The following is a 16,850-nucleotide window of genomic DNA, read 5'->3' on the forward strand; positions in this document are numbered from 1 at the left end:
AATAAAGCATTGGTTTTAAAATTTGCAGAGATTGGTCTGCTCTGTGGGTTGACATTAGACTGCATTTGCATCACTGCTGTCACTGTCCTTCTTTCAGTTAACAAAGTTGGAATGGAATTAAAAAAGTAACAACATTTGTATTGACTGGGGCTAGGATATTCATTGGTTGCTGTGTGGGAGAGAAGACCTTTTCTTCACCTTCGAGTTGGAATCCTACCCAAGACTCAAGTTTGGAAAACTCAGTGAGAAAAGTGAGAAAAGTCATTCTATCAGGTAGTGTTCATGAACTATTGGACTCTTTGTTTTGGAACTGGGAAGTTTGAGGGATGACATGATGAAGGTGTTTAAGGATAAGAACGGGCCCAAGAGAATTAAGAATGACTTCTCCCAGAGGATAGTCAGGGAGATATTTGCCAAGGTAGCTGTTAGAACAGCCAATTGTGGCATTTGAAAAGGAATTGGACAAGCATATTAGATAGTATGGCGAAATGGAAGGGAATTGGGATTAGGATATTTGGCTTCCTGGAAGAGTAAACACCGATACATTAATGATCTGAATGGCTTCCTACTCGTGATCCATTCCAATGCTCCATGCTGTTAGATACCATCAACCTGGTTGTGTCATTTAAATAAACCATTGGAATTTTATTATAACTAGCAGCCCTCCAAAATTAATTGCAAACCAGGAGAGGAAATATGACTGGCAGAATTGTTCATGATGAAGACTCTCTGAGAGTTTTCCCGGAATGCTGTTACCAACTTTTGTGATTAGCTAAACAACAACAAGGATGCAGACGGCTGCTAATTCCTTGACAGGAAGGAGGTGACGTCAGGCTTCTTTCTGCCCCGGAAATGGCCCTTCTTTAGAAAATCCAAAATAAGAATCCAGTCGTTGCCATCTTATTTATCTCCCGAGGTGTGTTGTCAGTTGACGGGTGCAGTGAGGAGGAACAAAGTGGTGGCTGTTCTCTTAACATTTCCACTGGTGGTGAGTCAGTGAGTAGAGGACATTAATTTAACATCAATAGCAAGGCAGCAAAAGGGGAGTTTAAGAGATTTATTTTTTTACACAGAGGGTTGTTAGGGCGTAGAACTATTAAGTGTGGTGGTCGAGACAGAAATCATATAGCTTTCAAGAGGGAACTTGATATATATCTAAAGAGGGATAATTTGTGGGTATATGTGTAGGGAAAAGGCAGGTAAATGGAGCTGAATGGATTGCTCTTTTAACAAGTTAGCACAAACATGATGGGTGACTGACCTTCTTCTGTGCTGTAAATATCTATGATTCTATTTATCCAGCCTGAACATAGGCCATCAGCTGAATGAAAATGCCACCATAGAAGATTTGTTGCTGAATAATTTAAAACAGTGTAAGGACTTTGAGATATCCACCAAAACAAACTAGGTAACTGCATTGTTTTTACACTTGCTGGGATGCCAGGTTTATGTGAGCACAGAAACAACATCCACACTTTAAGGTCAACCTAAGCAACTCCTCAATAGACAACCAATATAACATCAGCAACCAACACCAGCAATCAGCAATAGAAAATGGTTAATCTCATGCAAATTGTGCTCCGTTAACTAGGATATTAAAACAATGCCAATTAATATGAGGTAGCTCAACCTGTTCGGCATTTATTATAATGATAAGAAAGCCATTCTTAAAATGTCCAAAAGGTACATAGAAGCCACTTTTGTTGGTTTAGTTTTAAAACAACCACTTTACAAGATCATAAGGTTAGTCTGGATGAAGAAAGCCCTTTGGCCTATCCAATCACATCTCTCCAGAACACCCACCCTACCGTCCCCCATCACAGCATCGAGCTGTCTTTTTAAAACAAGTCCAATATCCTAGTCTCAACTTCCCTTCCTGGCAACATGTCCCAGTCGTTAATTACAATCAAAGTAAAAAATCACTTCCGAGCATCTGTCCTGATATTGCCCCTAACAACTCTGAAACTGTGTCCTCTTATTCTTTTAAATTCTCCTTCAGAAAGACAGTTCTGGAGTCTGAGAATGCCACATGATCACAAGCGATATGCAGAACATGTGACTCACACGCAGTTACAAAAATAACACCATACATAGTCCAACACGTAGTGCAGTGATGTCATGAACAACCAGCTGACATAAAAACAAAGGCCCAGTAACGTTCATTAGGCAAATATTGCCATTTTAGGATCTCAAAGGATTTACATCATGATTTTTTTCCTTGCAGCTACTCATTTTGATCAGTCCTGTAGATAAGAGCATTTAAGTGTTTATTATTATGAATATTTGTCCTATTATTATGAATGTCCATACCAGGTATCAGCCTTGGCTCAATTGGTAGTATTCCCGCGTCTGAGTCAGAAAATTTAGGTTGCGGGTTGTGTACCGAGCCCCACGTTATCGATTTTGAATGCATAGTCTAGGATGATGAATGAAGCACTGAACTGTCCTCCTAACATGAAATCAAAATAAAAGTAGCATTTATTATTTCTGTATCCGTGACTTTTCGTCAGGGATAGCAAGCAGGATTTTTCTTCCCACAAATCCAGAGCCCTGAGGCCAACTGAGATCAGGGATGTGACTGAGCACTGCATCAGGCTACACTTTAATCGTTGTGCCCATGGGGGAACCTGGAGATAGCTCCAAGTGTATTGCCAAATAAAATGTTCTGCTCTTTTAAAATATCTGTGCGCACTCGGTATCCACATAATCCACAGAAGGCATAAATTATTTCAGTGGTAATGGTGAGTATCAGCTGAGAAAGCAAATTGCCTGTTACGAAGGATGAAACATATTGTGGAAGGTGCCTGCAATAAGCGCTCTGGGATTCTGGTGCGGGGTTCTATATAAATGCAAGTTGTTGTTGAGGCAATGATTCACAGAGATAGAGAGAGTGAGAACCACCCCCCCAACCCACCACCTGCATCTGCTTGTCTGTTTTGCTTCCTGGTAAGCATCCATCTACTGCATGGCATTGACCAGACCTGCTGGTTACATTGCTTGAATTTCACTGTATGCTGGCCTCTTCCAAAAGGTCGTCACTCACTTACATTTACACATCATTTCCATACGGGCAAAACAGGCAGTCACTTTCTGGTCTCCCAATGCAGGCAGGCGGATGAATAATTTGCATGCCCTCCAATTAGCAAATATAAGACTCTGTAACCTGTTGGATTTGTCTGCTTAAATTAAACATGACTTGAAATACATTATCCTGTCAATACTCATTTAATTGTAGTTTGCACGGGTCTGGATTTGTGTCGCTCGCCTGAAACTGGCTCATTTTGTGCATTTCCCCCACCTGATTTGCACATTCACGTCAGCCAGTGCCAAGTCCATTAAAACGCAGCCCAGAGCACAAGAATAAAATGCTGCCTATCTGAGGAGAAATACTTTCAAAAAACAGAACTGTACCAGCCAAGGAGTTGCTGGGTTCCTCTATGTGAGGGAGAGTTGCAATGTCACTTATATGAGTGTAACACCAGAGAGAACACTAAACACTAGAGGACAAATACTTACCTTGGGTACCAAGAGAGAGGATGTCAAGTTTGCTACATGATCTGCCAAAATGTACCAGTGACACCCAGTTACATTAGAATATACAGCACAGAAACAGGCCATTCGGCCCAACTGGTCTATGCTGGTGTTTATGCTCCACATTGAGCCTCCTCCTGCCCTTCCTCAACTAAGCCTTCAATAATAATAATAATAATCCTTGCATTTGATCTAGCACTTTTCACGTCGGGAGGACGTCCCAAAGCGCTTCACAGAACACACTGTAAAGTGAATTGACTGTATATTTGTGGGCGAACGCAGCAGCCAATTGCGCACAGCAATGTCCCACAAACAGTCGTAGATTGAAAATGACCAATTTATTATTGTTTTTGGTTTTGGAGGGATTATTATTCAAGCATAACCTTCTATTCCTTTCTCCCCATGTAACTATCTCGCTTCCCCTTAAATACAACTATGCTATTTGCCTCAACAACTCATTGTGGTAGCATGTTCCACATTCCCACTACTCTGTGTAAAGACATTTCTTCTAACTTCCCTATTTGGTCTATTTGTGACTATTTTATATTGTTGACCTTTGGTTTTGGTCTCCCCATAAGTGGAAACATTTTCCCTATATCTACCCTATCAAAACTTTCATAATTTTAAAGACCTCTATGAGATCACCCCTTACCCTCCTCTTTTCAAGAGACAAGAGTCCAAGAATGTTCAGCCTTTCCTGGTAGGTATAATCTCTCAGTTCTGGGATCATCCTTGTGAATCTTCTTTCACCAGGCAAATGATTAAGTTGTTGTTGGTGCCACTGGTTTGCCTCCCAGACCCAGTCCTAGTTCCTGTCCCCAGTTCCCAGCCCCCAGAAAGTCCCCAGCTCCTGGTACTTGTCTCTTGGACCCAAACCCTAATCCCATCTCCCAATTTTCTGGAAACATGCGAATTGCAGAGACCCATGTGAATAACAAAGCAGAGACTCAAGGACTGAGATGTGGGTGATATGTTGCACAGAGAGGGATTGTTAAAATATATGATCTACAACCACCATCACAATCTTTTAGTAATGCAGATGATCAACAGCTGTTATGGCAGTAAAAGGGTAAGGCTATTGAGTCAATGGAGAAACAGTTAACAGTTGGCATAATTGACAATGTCACACTGACTTGTTTACCTCACCAGAATGACGGAGTTACTGACATGTCCAGTGTATAGTACGCAATATGTGACATATGGCTGCCAAAGGAGCAATAAATATGGACTGTGACCTTTTGTCAATAACTAATAGTATTTTTCATTGGTGATTTCAAGGTAAGTGATTGTGTGGAGCATGACATGCTTCAAGCATCTAGTTAGAGAGAGAAAGAAAGAGAGAAAGAGACAGGAGTAACGATTTAACTTAAACAACCCTAGGGACAATGGAGAAGAAGAAATTCACCAGAAAGGAAGGATGGAAAATGTTTATGAAGCAAAGCAAGTGGAACAATACAATTAAAAATAGGAGAAACAAGAACAAAATAAAAAAAGTAAGGTGAAAAAATTAAATGCCTACATTTCACTGTTGTTAATTTGCTTCCTTTATTTATCTGGTTACAAAATTGGCAGTTACTGTTTTTGACAGTAATTATTATGCATTTTCAGATATTTAAATGTTCGAAGGCATTACAGCAATACACCTTATTATTTGTTTGTCTTTGTGATTAGTAAACTAGTGAGAGGATCACATAAGAGGTAGGGGGAAAAGTGTCAAGATTGGGGAATCTGATATTATCACTGGTAATATCAGTTATTAACTTTGAGAATTACTGCATACGATCACTAAAAAGGCAATCAGTAACTTTCACTGTTACCACCTCTAAATAACTATTGACTGCTTCAATCACAGAACATTATGGCACACATAGGGGCCATTCCGCTCATTAAGTCTGTGCTGATGCATCTCTTCACATCAGGCACCTAGCTTTATCTCACATTTCATCCGATACAGTGTAAGTCTTGTTGATACCCCACCTGGTGCTGCCTCCGTGGTCAAGGCCAGAGTGATCCAACTGCCGGCCCATGGGCCGCATCCGGCCCACAGGCAGATTTCATCCCCGCCCTACCATTTCATCTGGCCCACCCGTAAATGTTATGTTATGGAAGGGAAACATGTTGCTTATGTGGCCTGTGGACTTATGTCAAGTAGGCCATCCAGGCCTCAGCAGCCAAAAGGTTGGAACACCCCGGTCTAGGCTAATGCTCCAGTGAAGAGCTGGGGGGTGGTTGTTAAAATTTCTCCTGGTATCCTGACCAGCAATTACTCAGATAAAATTAATCATTCACTTCAGGGCTGTTTGTGAAACATTACAGTGCACAAATCGGCTGCTTCATTCCAACAAAATAGTCACTGCAGTCAGCAGTGAATCATATGAGGCTCTTTGAGACATGAAAGGCGCTATATTGAATGCAAGGATTATTATTAATTATTATTATTAATGACAGCATTTGAATGGATGTCAATTCTACTACCACTCACTCAAGACTCCACTTCCTTAATGGTGATGATGGCTTACCATTTAAGCAAACATTCAAAAAGTCAACAGAAACAATGGAAAAGGATGTTCATCATAATTCTTTTTATGGGCTCAATTCTCTAAAGGTTACTGGTGCTTAGACTTCCTGGTTTAAGAGCAGATTTGTGCACTTTGCATAAGAGCCTGAGAGGTTAGAATGGAGACAGCCTTTTGACCTATTTCATTTCATCCTTCCATAACATAATTCTGAGTCAACCTGGCTCAGTTGGTAGCACTCTCACCTCCGAGTCGGAGGATTGCGGTATCAAGCCCTATGTTGGGACTTGGAACCCATGCACAGTAATTTTCTTCTGACACTACAATGCAGTGTTGGAGGTGCTGTCCTTCGGATTAGATGTTAAACCAAGGTTCTACCTGCCTGTTCCGGTGAACGTTAAAGACACGACTCAAAAAGTGAAGGGAGTTAATCCATATATCCTGGCCAGCAGACCCCCCAAATAAAATTGATCATTCACTTCATGGCTGTTTGTTGTACATTGCTGTGTCTACGAATGCACATTCATCACAAAATTCACAGTAAAATTCTGTGAAGCGCTCTGAGACATCTTAATGATGTGATAAGATGCTATAGCAAATGCAAGGATTATTATGTATATATTATGTACAGTGAACAAAATTTGGTGGAGACTGGAGGTAATGAAGAATCAGATTGAAGATAAGCTGGAAACTCTCTCATTGAAGAAATAAAAAATCTCTTCATTGTAAACAAGTAAAGGATGTGTTTTAATCTGAAAGGAATTTAGAATAATAGAACTACAATTCTAAAAAAATTAAAAAAAATTCTGGTTCCCATTTTTGCTCCCTACTAGATTTCTTACACTCACTATTGTTTTTGGCCCTTAATTCACTTTTTCTTCTGTTTCCTTCAGATGGTTCCTTCCAGAATTACCAGGAAATATGAACTTGTTTTCAACCAGCTGTTATGATCATTGCCAAGTGATTGCTCATCGGTGCAAACAATGGGCAAAACATACAGCAACAAGGGCTTAAAATAGAATGAAAAGTGAAAGAGATTCTGGCATTATAATAATGTGGCTCAGAAATAACAGGTCCTCTTCCAAGCTATTGTGAGGCTTGTGTAATGACTGAGATATGCAAGCACAGTATCTAATTGTCCAGTCACCCATTCAAAGGCCATCAACCATTCTTTTTCACATGGACAAATAATAATAATAATCCTTGCATTTGAGATAGATTTCATTTCAGGAGAATGTCTTAACGTACTTCACAGGATGTGCTATAAAGTGCAGTGACTATTAATTTTGTGGGGGAACATACAGCCAGTTTGCACACAGCAATATCCGTATTTGGGAGCATTGTTCGCCAGGACACCAGGAGAAATTCCCTTCTCCTTTCAAATCGTACTATCAAATCGTTAACATCCATGGAAACAGGCAGATGGTTCAGTTTAACATTTCATGCAAAGAACAGCACCTCCAGCATACACCCAGCACTATATTGGAGAGTAAGCCTAAACTAAACGAGTTCCAAATCCCGACCTGGGCTTGAACCACAACCTCCTGACTCGGAGCAAGAATGCTACTAATTGAGCAAGGTTCACAAGCAAGGTAACGCATATTGGAACAAGAAAAGTAAATATGTACATAAAAGGAAGGGCTGTGCATTGAAGAAGCCAAAATTGAAAAGAATCTGGGCATGATTTTTGATCATTCACTGAAGCTTTTAAGTGCAGGTGAAACTGCTGTCGACAAAGCTAATCAAATACGAAGTTGCACCTACCTTGAGGGTATTTTACTTTAAGACGAAATAAACTTTGTACCGTCTCTTGATCAAATAAAAGTGGGATGTTAGCAACCTATCTTTAAAAGGCTAAGAGAAGAACATAAAGGTTAAGTCTTTCAGTTTTAAGGAGAGATCTATGAAGGAAAGCAGGCCAAAGCTTCACCTGGCTGGACAAGCAACAGAAAGCCAGTGCTTTTAATAGCAAACTCTGAGGTTTTAGCTGGTTAAACTCCAGCAGTACCCCAAGTCCCTAAGCTTTGGCTCTTGCCAATCTGCACCTAATACGCTACAGAATTTGGTAAGCAGGATATGTCCCTCCAGGAACAGAGTGTGCTTTCCATTCCATACACAAGTAAATTGCCATGTGTAGGCGGCATACATATGTGGAGCTCTCAGTCTCTTTGGAATAGTGATGAGTTTCCGTATGCATTAGACCCCCGGCTGACCAAAGTAGAAATTATAAAATTTTGCCCTAGATACAAAATGTATATTTGTGAATGTTGAGTGAACAGATCAGATGCAAGATCTTCTGTATAACATACTGAGACATTGATGAGATTCACACTTGAGGAATCGGTACTTGTGTGAAGTATTAGGCAGCATCATGGAGCCATACTCTACAATAGCAACAATAACAACAAAATTACATTTCTATAGTGCCTTTCATGTCCAGAAGACGTCCCAAGGTGCTGGACAATCAGTGTTTCGGACCCAAGCTCAGGGTTGGGATCAGGGAGGGTGGAGCGCAGGGGAGGGAAGGAGGGTGACCAAAGGTATGGTTGAAGAGGAGGGTCTTGAGATGGGTCTTGAAGGAGGCAAGGGAGGGGGCGAGGTGGAGGGACTGTGGGATGGAGTTCCAGAGGGTGGGGGCAGAGTGGTAGAAAGCCCACCCGCCAATGGTGGGCATGTGAGGCGGCGGGCCGTAAAGCAGGCCGGAGCCCGCTGAGCGGAGGGAGCGAGCAGGCTGGTAGGGGGTTAGAAGGTCACAGAGGTAGGGGGGAATAAGGCCTTGGAGGGCTTTGAAGATGAGGACCAGGATCTTGAACGGTAGCCTCTGTGTGATGGGAAGCCAGTGGAGTCAGGCGAGGATGGGGGTGATAGGGTCACGGATCCTGGTGCGGGAGAGGACACGGGCTGCAGAGTTTTGGATGATCTCTGGATGATTCTGGATGGAGGAGTTAGGGAGGCCGATAAGCAGGGAGTTTGCGTAGTCGAGCCTGGATGTTATGAATGCGTGTGTGAGGGTCTTGGCGGCCTCCAGTGTGAGACAGTGATGGGGCCGGGCAATGGTGTGGAGGTGGGGGCAAGCAGAGCGGGACATGCCACGGATGTGGGGTAGAAAGGATAGTTTTGGGTCCAGCAAGACGCCAAGGTTCTGAACTGGCTTAGTGAGTGGAGTGTGCATCCTTGGATGATGATGCTGTCAGCGCCTGAGGTGTGGAGGCGCTGACGGGAGCCAATCAGGAGGGCCCTTGGTCTTGTTGACATTCAACTGTAGAAAGTTAACTCTCATCTGGGACTGACAGACGTACTTCAGGACAGCAGTGGTCCTGGAGTCAAGGGTGGAGGCAGAGAGATAGAGTTGGGTGTCATCCACATACATATGGAAGTTGACCCCATGTCTGTGGATGATGTCACCAAGAAGGAGCATATAGATATTGAAAAGGAGGGGACCAAGCTCAGAGCTCTGAGGAACTCTGCACGAAACAGTGGGGGCTAGAGGAGGAGCCATTTGTGGAGATGAAGTGGAGACGGTGTGAGATGTAGGATCTGAACCATTCAAGGACAGAACCATGAACAACAACAACAAAAATTTAATTTATAGAGCACCTTTCACGTCGGGAGTACGTCCCAAGGTACTGAGTCCCAAGACGCTGCCTTGGAGGTTGAAGTGAGAGGAGAGGTAGTGGAGGAGGATAGAGTGATCAACAGTATCGAAGTAGATACTCTAATAATAATAATTCTTGCATTTGATATAGCGCTTTTCACGTCTTCTAGTCTCAAAGCGCTTCACACAATACATGGAAAAGGTGAATTGACTGTATATTTGTGGGAGAAACATGGCAGCCACTTGCACACAGCAGTGTCCCACAAACAGTCGTGGATTGAAGAGACCAATTTATCATTGTTTTTTTTTCTTGAGGGATTATTATCAGGTGTGTGGAGTAGGAAACTTGCCCAGGTTTCGACCTGCCGGGAATCAAACCTAGGTACCTTGCTTGGGAGGCGAGTGCTCTAACCACTGAGCTACAGGACTCCAAGAAGAGTCATAGACTTTAGGAAAGAGAAAAAATGTACATTATCATGAATTTAATATGTAGTCAAGTTGTACGATTTGTGCGGACGTTTCAAGCATCTCCTGTGAATTCACCTACGTTGGTTTCACATTACAACACCCACACACTATCCAGCAAAGTAGGGCAGTTTAAAGCTGAATTACACAAGTTTCGCTGCTGCGAATTATTCAACTCCATTTTGTATGCATTGAACATTTTATTGTACACTGCACAAAGCAAATCGATTGCCTTCTTTCAAGATTTTATTTTCAGAGAGAAATTGAGAATTGGCAAGATTGGATTAAGTGGCCTGCTTTGCATGGAGTCATGCCTTGTAAGTACGCTGCATATCAAAGGCAATGTTGTACGTCATTTCCAACCATAGTTGACATTTTCATTATCCACCCACTCAACCTAAGCCATCCAAGGGCAATTTTATTATGTAACTAACACTGTGCAGTGTCCTTCAAGAGCCTAACAGACCTTTACTTTGCTTATAACACTGACATGAATAAAATCCAACATGAGACATTACAATATCTTTAATTTTAACAAAGATCTTTGAACATAAGGATGTACAAGTCCGAGTAAGACTACTGTAGTCCATTTGGCTCAAATAAGGTACAGGAAAAACAATTCAAATAAGATAAGTAAGCCTAGAGTACTGTTAACTTCATATGTCTTCAAGCCACGTTATTATTGTTATTATTAATAAATAATAATCTTTACATTTGATTATAGCACTTTGGAATGTCCTCCCAACATGAAAGGCTCCATACAAATGGAATTTGTTGTTGTTGTTTCACGTCAGGCAGACTGTCAAAACACTTCACATGATATACTGTAAAATGTAGTGACTGTGTGGGAATTTCTTTGTGTTTTTTTGTGGGTGAACACAGCAGCCCAGTTGGGCAAGGCAATGGGCCATAAGCAGCTAAGACAAGTATAACCATTATTATATTTTTCGGGGGGAAGGATTATTGGGCAATAGAACCATGTGAGGTCCACCTGAACAGGATAACGGGGCTCATATTAATGTCTCATCCAAAGGAGAGTGCCTCAAACAATGCAGTGCACCACCAGCACTGCATTGTAGTGACATCTTACACTATACAAGTCCAATGCTGGCCAGCACTCAAGAATTATAGGGAGGGTGACTCAGAGGAAAGAGTGCTATCACATAAAACAGGCTGAAACACGTCAAAGTCTTATGCTTAAGACTTCAATTTATCTTTGCATCTATGAGTTAGAGATCAATCCAAATCAATAGAAACACAAGCACCATTAAGAATTATGGTCGGTGTCATGCTCAGGTACAAGTGAACCTATGTTCAAACCATGAGCCATATACGAGTGAGATGTGCTTCCGCCTCAAACTCACCGTTTCAATTCTTGAATAGATTCATTCACTGTTCTGCACAGGGACACAAAACAGAATTTAAGAGAACAAATTCAAAAAGAAAAATGACAAAATAGGCAATCTAATAGTTATTCATTGCATTAAAAGTTCATGCGTTGATCTAAATCACGCTGGGGTCAATATTAGCTCTCACGTCTACCTTGTCCATTGCCTACAAAAGCTGAACACATACATTCATTCATCATACCCTAACCTAAACCGGGAAAATCTACCCAACAGTTTGCTGGTGCCATGGGACCCATTGCCATGGAGACAATTCAGATAGCTACTCAAGCAGAAGCCTTGTTGTGTGCCAGACCCATTGATCCATCAATAGAGCACCAGAACATTCAAAGAGTTCTGGCGCAGGTCAGACTACTTCAGTACAGCCCTGTGCAAATACGAAATTGCACCAAGCATGGAAAATAAAAGACTGATAGTACCACCATTACCACTCATTACCATTCCTGAAAGCCAGTAATGACCACAGTGTCCCTCAAAATAATGAAATTATAAATATTTATTTGCTGTGCGTATATTTTATGATGGTGTGCATGCTCTCCAGAGCATTGACTGGTACGTAAAGTATAATGAGCTGTCTTCCTCTCGACTTCTCTTTGCCTGTCAGTAAGTGAGCAATTCCTAAGAGGCACCATTCTTAGAATTGCCTTCCTGAACTCTTATGTCACCTCGAATGGAAACTTGCGTGCAGAAGAAAAGAAGGGGAGGTTTTAAAACATTGTTTTATACACAGACACACTCAGCCACACAGGTTGTTAGAACTTGGATGGCTCAGACGCTGTTGAAACTGAATCCATAACAGCACTTAAAGAGTAATTGGATAAAAATTCGAACAAGATCTCACACGAGGTGAATGGCTAATTAATGTGGAAGATTGTTGGCTCGGTCACCAGGAGAAACTCTCTTGCCTCTATCTAACGTGTGGTGGAATCTTTACTGTTCATGTCTAAAAACAAGCAGATAGAACCTCAGTTTAGAGTTCCAACCAAAAGACAATACTTTTGACTAAGCAACGGAGGCTCCCCGAGTACTGCAGCAGAGTGTTGGCTAATACTACCTCCAAACCCACCATGGAGCTGGGACCCACACACTTCAGACATAAAGACTTGTTAAACAAAACCACAAAATCACTTATTCAAACCTAAAAAATACAGTCACTACACTTTACAGTAAATATTGTGAAACATTTTGAGTCGTCCTCCTGATGCGAAAGGTGCTATACCAATTATAAGGCTTATTACTATTATCGTCATAACACTAATTTCCTGTATTTTATTCACTGAATTTGTTTCCTGTACGTAAACAAGGAAATTTTAATGGCCTTAAGTACCCATTATTTAGGAAACTCTCCATGCAATGATTTGTTTAAAATTACTTTTGCTTGTTCAGCAGGTAACCTTCATATTTTACTATAAGGTGTTGCATTTCCCAAGATTGGGTGGTTTTATTCAAGCCAATTTCAAAGGAAAACTTAAGTGAATAGTGAAGGGCTCAAAATACAGAGCAATTGCACTACTGCTGGTTCACAACCATTGCAGTTATAGCCTCAAATGCCAGCACCTCACTGTGTTCTGCTGAACTTTAATTGTAGCTCCCTGCATTAGACTTAACATTGTCTAGGACTCCAACAAACACCACCAATTTGCATTCATGTAGTTGTCTCCACAAAGGGCTTCTCCCCTAGGCCCCGTACCGTTTCGTGTGGAATTCCTCAGTGCTCTGTCCTTGGTCCCCTCCTTTTCAAGGTCTACATGCTCCCGCTACAGACATGGGGTCATCTTCCAACTGTATGCGGATGTCACCCAACTCTATCCCTCTGCCTCCACTCTAGATTCCAAGTCCTCTGCTGTCCTGACAGAATGTCTGGCAGAATGTCTGTCAGACATCAAGTCCTGGATGAGAGCCAACCTTCTTCAGTTGAATGTTAACAAGACCGAGGCTCTCCTGATTGACTCCCGTCAGAGCCTCCACACCTCAGGCACTGACAGCATCATCACCCCCTATGCATACTTTCCCTTACTAAGCCAGTTCATAACCTTGGCATCTTGTTTGACCCCAAACTATCCTTTCTACCCCACATCCATGCCATGTCCTGCTCTGCCTTCCCCCACCTCCGCTCCATTGTCCGGTTCCCTCACTGCCTCGCACCGCAGGCCAGAAAGACCCTCATACACACATTCATAACATCCAGGCTTGACTACGCAAACTCCCTGCTTGTCGGCCTCCCCAACCCCTCTCTCCATAGTCTGCAGATAATCCAAAACTCTGCAGCCCGTGTCCTCTCCCGCACCTATCACCCCCATCCTCGCTCAACTCCACTGGCTTTCCATCACACAGAGGATACAGTTCAATATCCTGTTTTTCACCTTTAAAGCCCTCCATGGCATTGTTCTACCTCTGCGACCTTCTAACCCCCTACCAGCCTGCCCGCTTCCTCCACTCAGGGGGCTCCAGCCTGCTCCACGTCTCCCACCTCGCCTGGCCCACCATTGGCGGACGGGTCTTCTGGCACTCTGCCCCCACTCTCTGGAATGCCATCCCACAGTGCCTCCGCCTCGCCACCTCCCTTGTTTCTTTCAAGACCGGTATCAAGACCCTCCTCTTTGACTGTACCTTCGGTCACCCTCGTTCCCCCCTGCTCTCCACCCTCCCCAATTCCGACCCCCAGCTTGGGTCGGAAACACTGATAGTTCAGCACCCTGGGACGTCCTCCTGACATTAAAGGCGCTATACTAAATGTAATTTTGTTGTTGTCCACACGTGATAGGGTCTCAGAGCACTTAACAATGATATAGTTTGACACCAGAAAGTTGAGGTGACATTTGGCATGGTCATAGAGAAAAGACTTCAGGTGGAATCTGAAGGCAGGCAAACAGTGAAGGGATTGAGGCAGAGAGACGAGTGACTGATTATTATTCATGATCACAAAAGACACGCGTGCCACGTGAACAGCTGCACACAGGAAGCCCTTGACTAAACTGCTGCAGTTCAGCAACATAATCAACTGAAATGTTTTCTTCCAATTATTCTCCACTTCCTTGCTTAAAACAGGCAACAGAGCACAGTTCAGATCACTCATCATTGATATATAATTTTAACAACACCAAGGAAGTAGAGCTGAGGCGTTGAGAGCCCTTGTGAAGCTGGCTATGAGTTGTAGGCACTTGACTTGTGTTTGCAAAAAAGTCACACTTTTTTTTAAGACCTTCATTAGTTACTAGCGTCTTACTTGACTAACAAGAGAATGGCGCCAAGCTTGGCTTTGACGAGAAAGGCTTGCTCAGAGATGAAACGCTTGGTCACAAAACCCAGCACAGTCACTGATGCACAACATTTCACAATATGCCTTTATCTTGTCGATTATAATAATAATCCTTGATATGGCGTCTTATCACGTCTTCTTCGTGACGTCTCAAAATGTATACTGTAAAGTGAATGAACTGTTTATCTTTCAAGTCTTTTTCTACATCTTTCATTTCAATAAAAGCAAACCCCTAACAATATTTCCAACAGGCTCTTTCCCTTTATGTGAAAGTGCTGCAGAAGATGCAAATCTAACACTTGTGCAGACCGCATTTGCATTTCTGAAAAATTCAATTTCGATTTTTATGTTTGCTGTACAATAATCTGGCCTCAGATACGCTGCATGGTTTTGCACAGTTCCTTATGATGCTTTGTGACATGCTAGACTAAAAAATTATTTTATAGGAAGCCCCCTTTTTTGTAGAGCATTAAAACAGAGCATTTTCTGAAAGCTGCAAAGTCCATTCAAGTGATTTACTCATCTATACCTAACGTCACTAAATAAATAATAGATCTAGGCACGTCTATTTTCATTCTGTAAATACCTTGCGTCCACACAGAACCACTGAAAGATTGTTATATTTTTACTCCTGTTTATGAATTCATAATAACTCACCTTCAGAATAATTCAAAAAAGGTTTATTATTTTGCTGTGTTTGGTAGGTACTTGCCAATATTGACATTTATCTTTTAGTCACTGGATACACAGAGAACTAACTTTTTTTTAATTGATCTCCACACAGATCAACACTTAAAAATTGGGAGCGCTTGAATCCGAGATTTAGTCTACCCTTACCAACTTGGCCGCTACCTTTGTTCAGCATGTTACAGATACCCCCACGCCCCTCCCAATCTGCTCCATCATTGGCGTGTGGGCTTTCAGCCATTTCTGCCTCTGTTCCCTAGAACTGCATTCTAGAGTCCTTCCAACTTGCTCCCTCTCATGTACAAGGTTCATCGCAAGACATACCTTTTTAACAGCTCTTTCGGTCACCTTTCTCTTCCCTACTCCCTTTAGCTCCCATCTCTAGCTTGGGTGCCATCAAAAGCACTTGGAGACATTCCTCCTGTGTGAAAGACACAAAATGTATAAATTGTAATGTAATTTGCTGGGAGCATTCTGAACCATTTCTTCTTCATGTGGCACAAGAGCTGCATTCTCCATTTAATCTGACCTCATGCTCTTCAATCAATGGTTAATAGGAGATGGGTGAACTAGATCTATATGTTGCTGGGATTCCACACGCAGATAATTAATGGTTGTGAGCAAGTTTAGGATTTTGCTGGTCAATAAAGCTCTATCTATCCATAAGGGTAAAGAGTACTGTTACTTCCTAAAAAAAATTACTTGAAGCTTACATCTGCCACTGACTGAGGAATCTTATTTCTACCCCAGCCCCCCCACCAATGGTATATAAGGAGGAAATAATGTTTCTCAGGATGAAAGTTCTCAGGGGACTGAGTGAATTTGGCTTTGATACTGACTTTTGGCTCGTCTTAACTAGACGCGATTAGTTGGCCCTCAAAATACACAGTCACTACTATTTACAGGAAATGCTGTGAACCCACAAGTTTCTGACTGAAGGCAAGAGCGCTACCAACTAAGCCAGGCTAACACCCATGCTTTGGGTTAGTAATGCAAGGATCATTATTATTTCTATAGCATGTTTTATCTGAATTACTGAAATTTACACATTTGCTGTGACAGGAGTTCAGCCTTTATACTCAGCAATGGAGAAATATCCTCAGCAGCTTTCCATTTTGTTCAACAAAGTAAAAAGCTGTGCAAAATTCAACAATGAAACTGAACAAATTGGTTCTACAGACGAACGATAAAGCCGCACATCTGATAACAAAGTCAACAATAAAGACTAATAATGCTTTGAGTGCTCACCCCACCCACCTTTTTATACCATAACCCAAGTAGGAGAGCAGATGATACATGAAAAAAAACATTGTGAATTAAGTGCAAAACTCTCAACTGTTGAGCTGGTATCTTGTATAGGAAGCACTTTATCACAGTGAAAATCTGAACGA

The sequence above is a fragment of the Callorhinchus milii genome, unplaced genomic scaffold (genome assembly GCF_018977255.1).
Source record: "Callorhinchus milii isolate IMCB2004 unplaced genomic scaffold, IMCB_Cmil_1.0 Scaffold6, whole genome shotgun sequence".
In the NCBI taxonomy this organism is placed as follows: Eukaryota; Metazoa; Chordata; class Chondrichthyes; order Chimaeriformes; family Callorhinchidae; genus Callorhinchus; species Callorhinchus milii.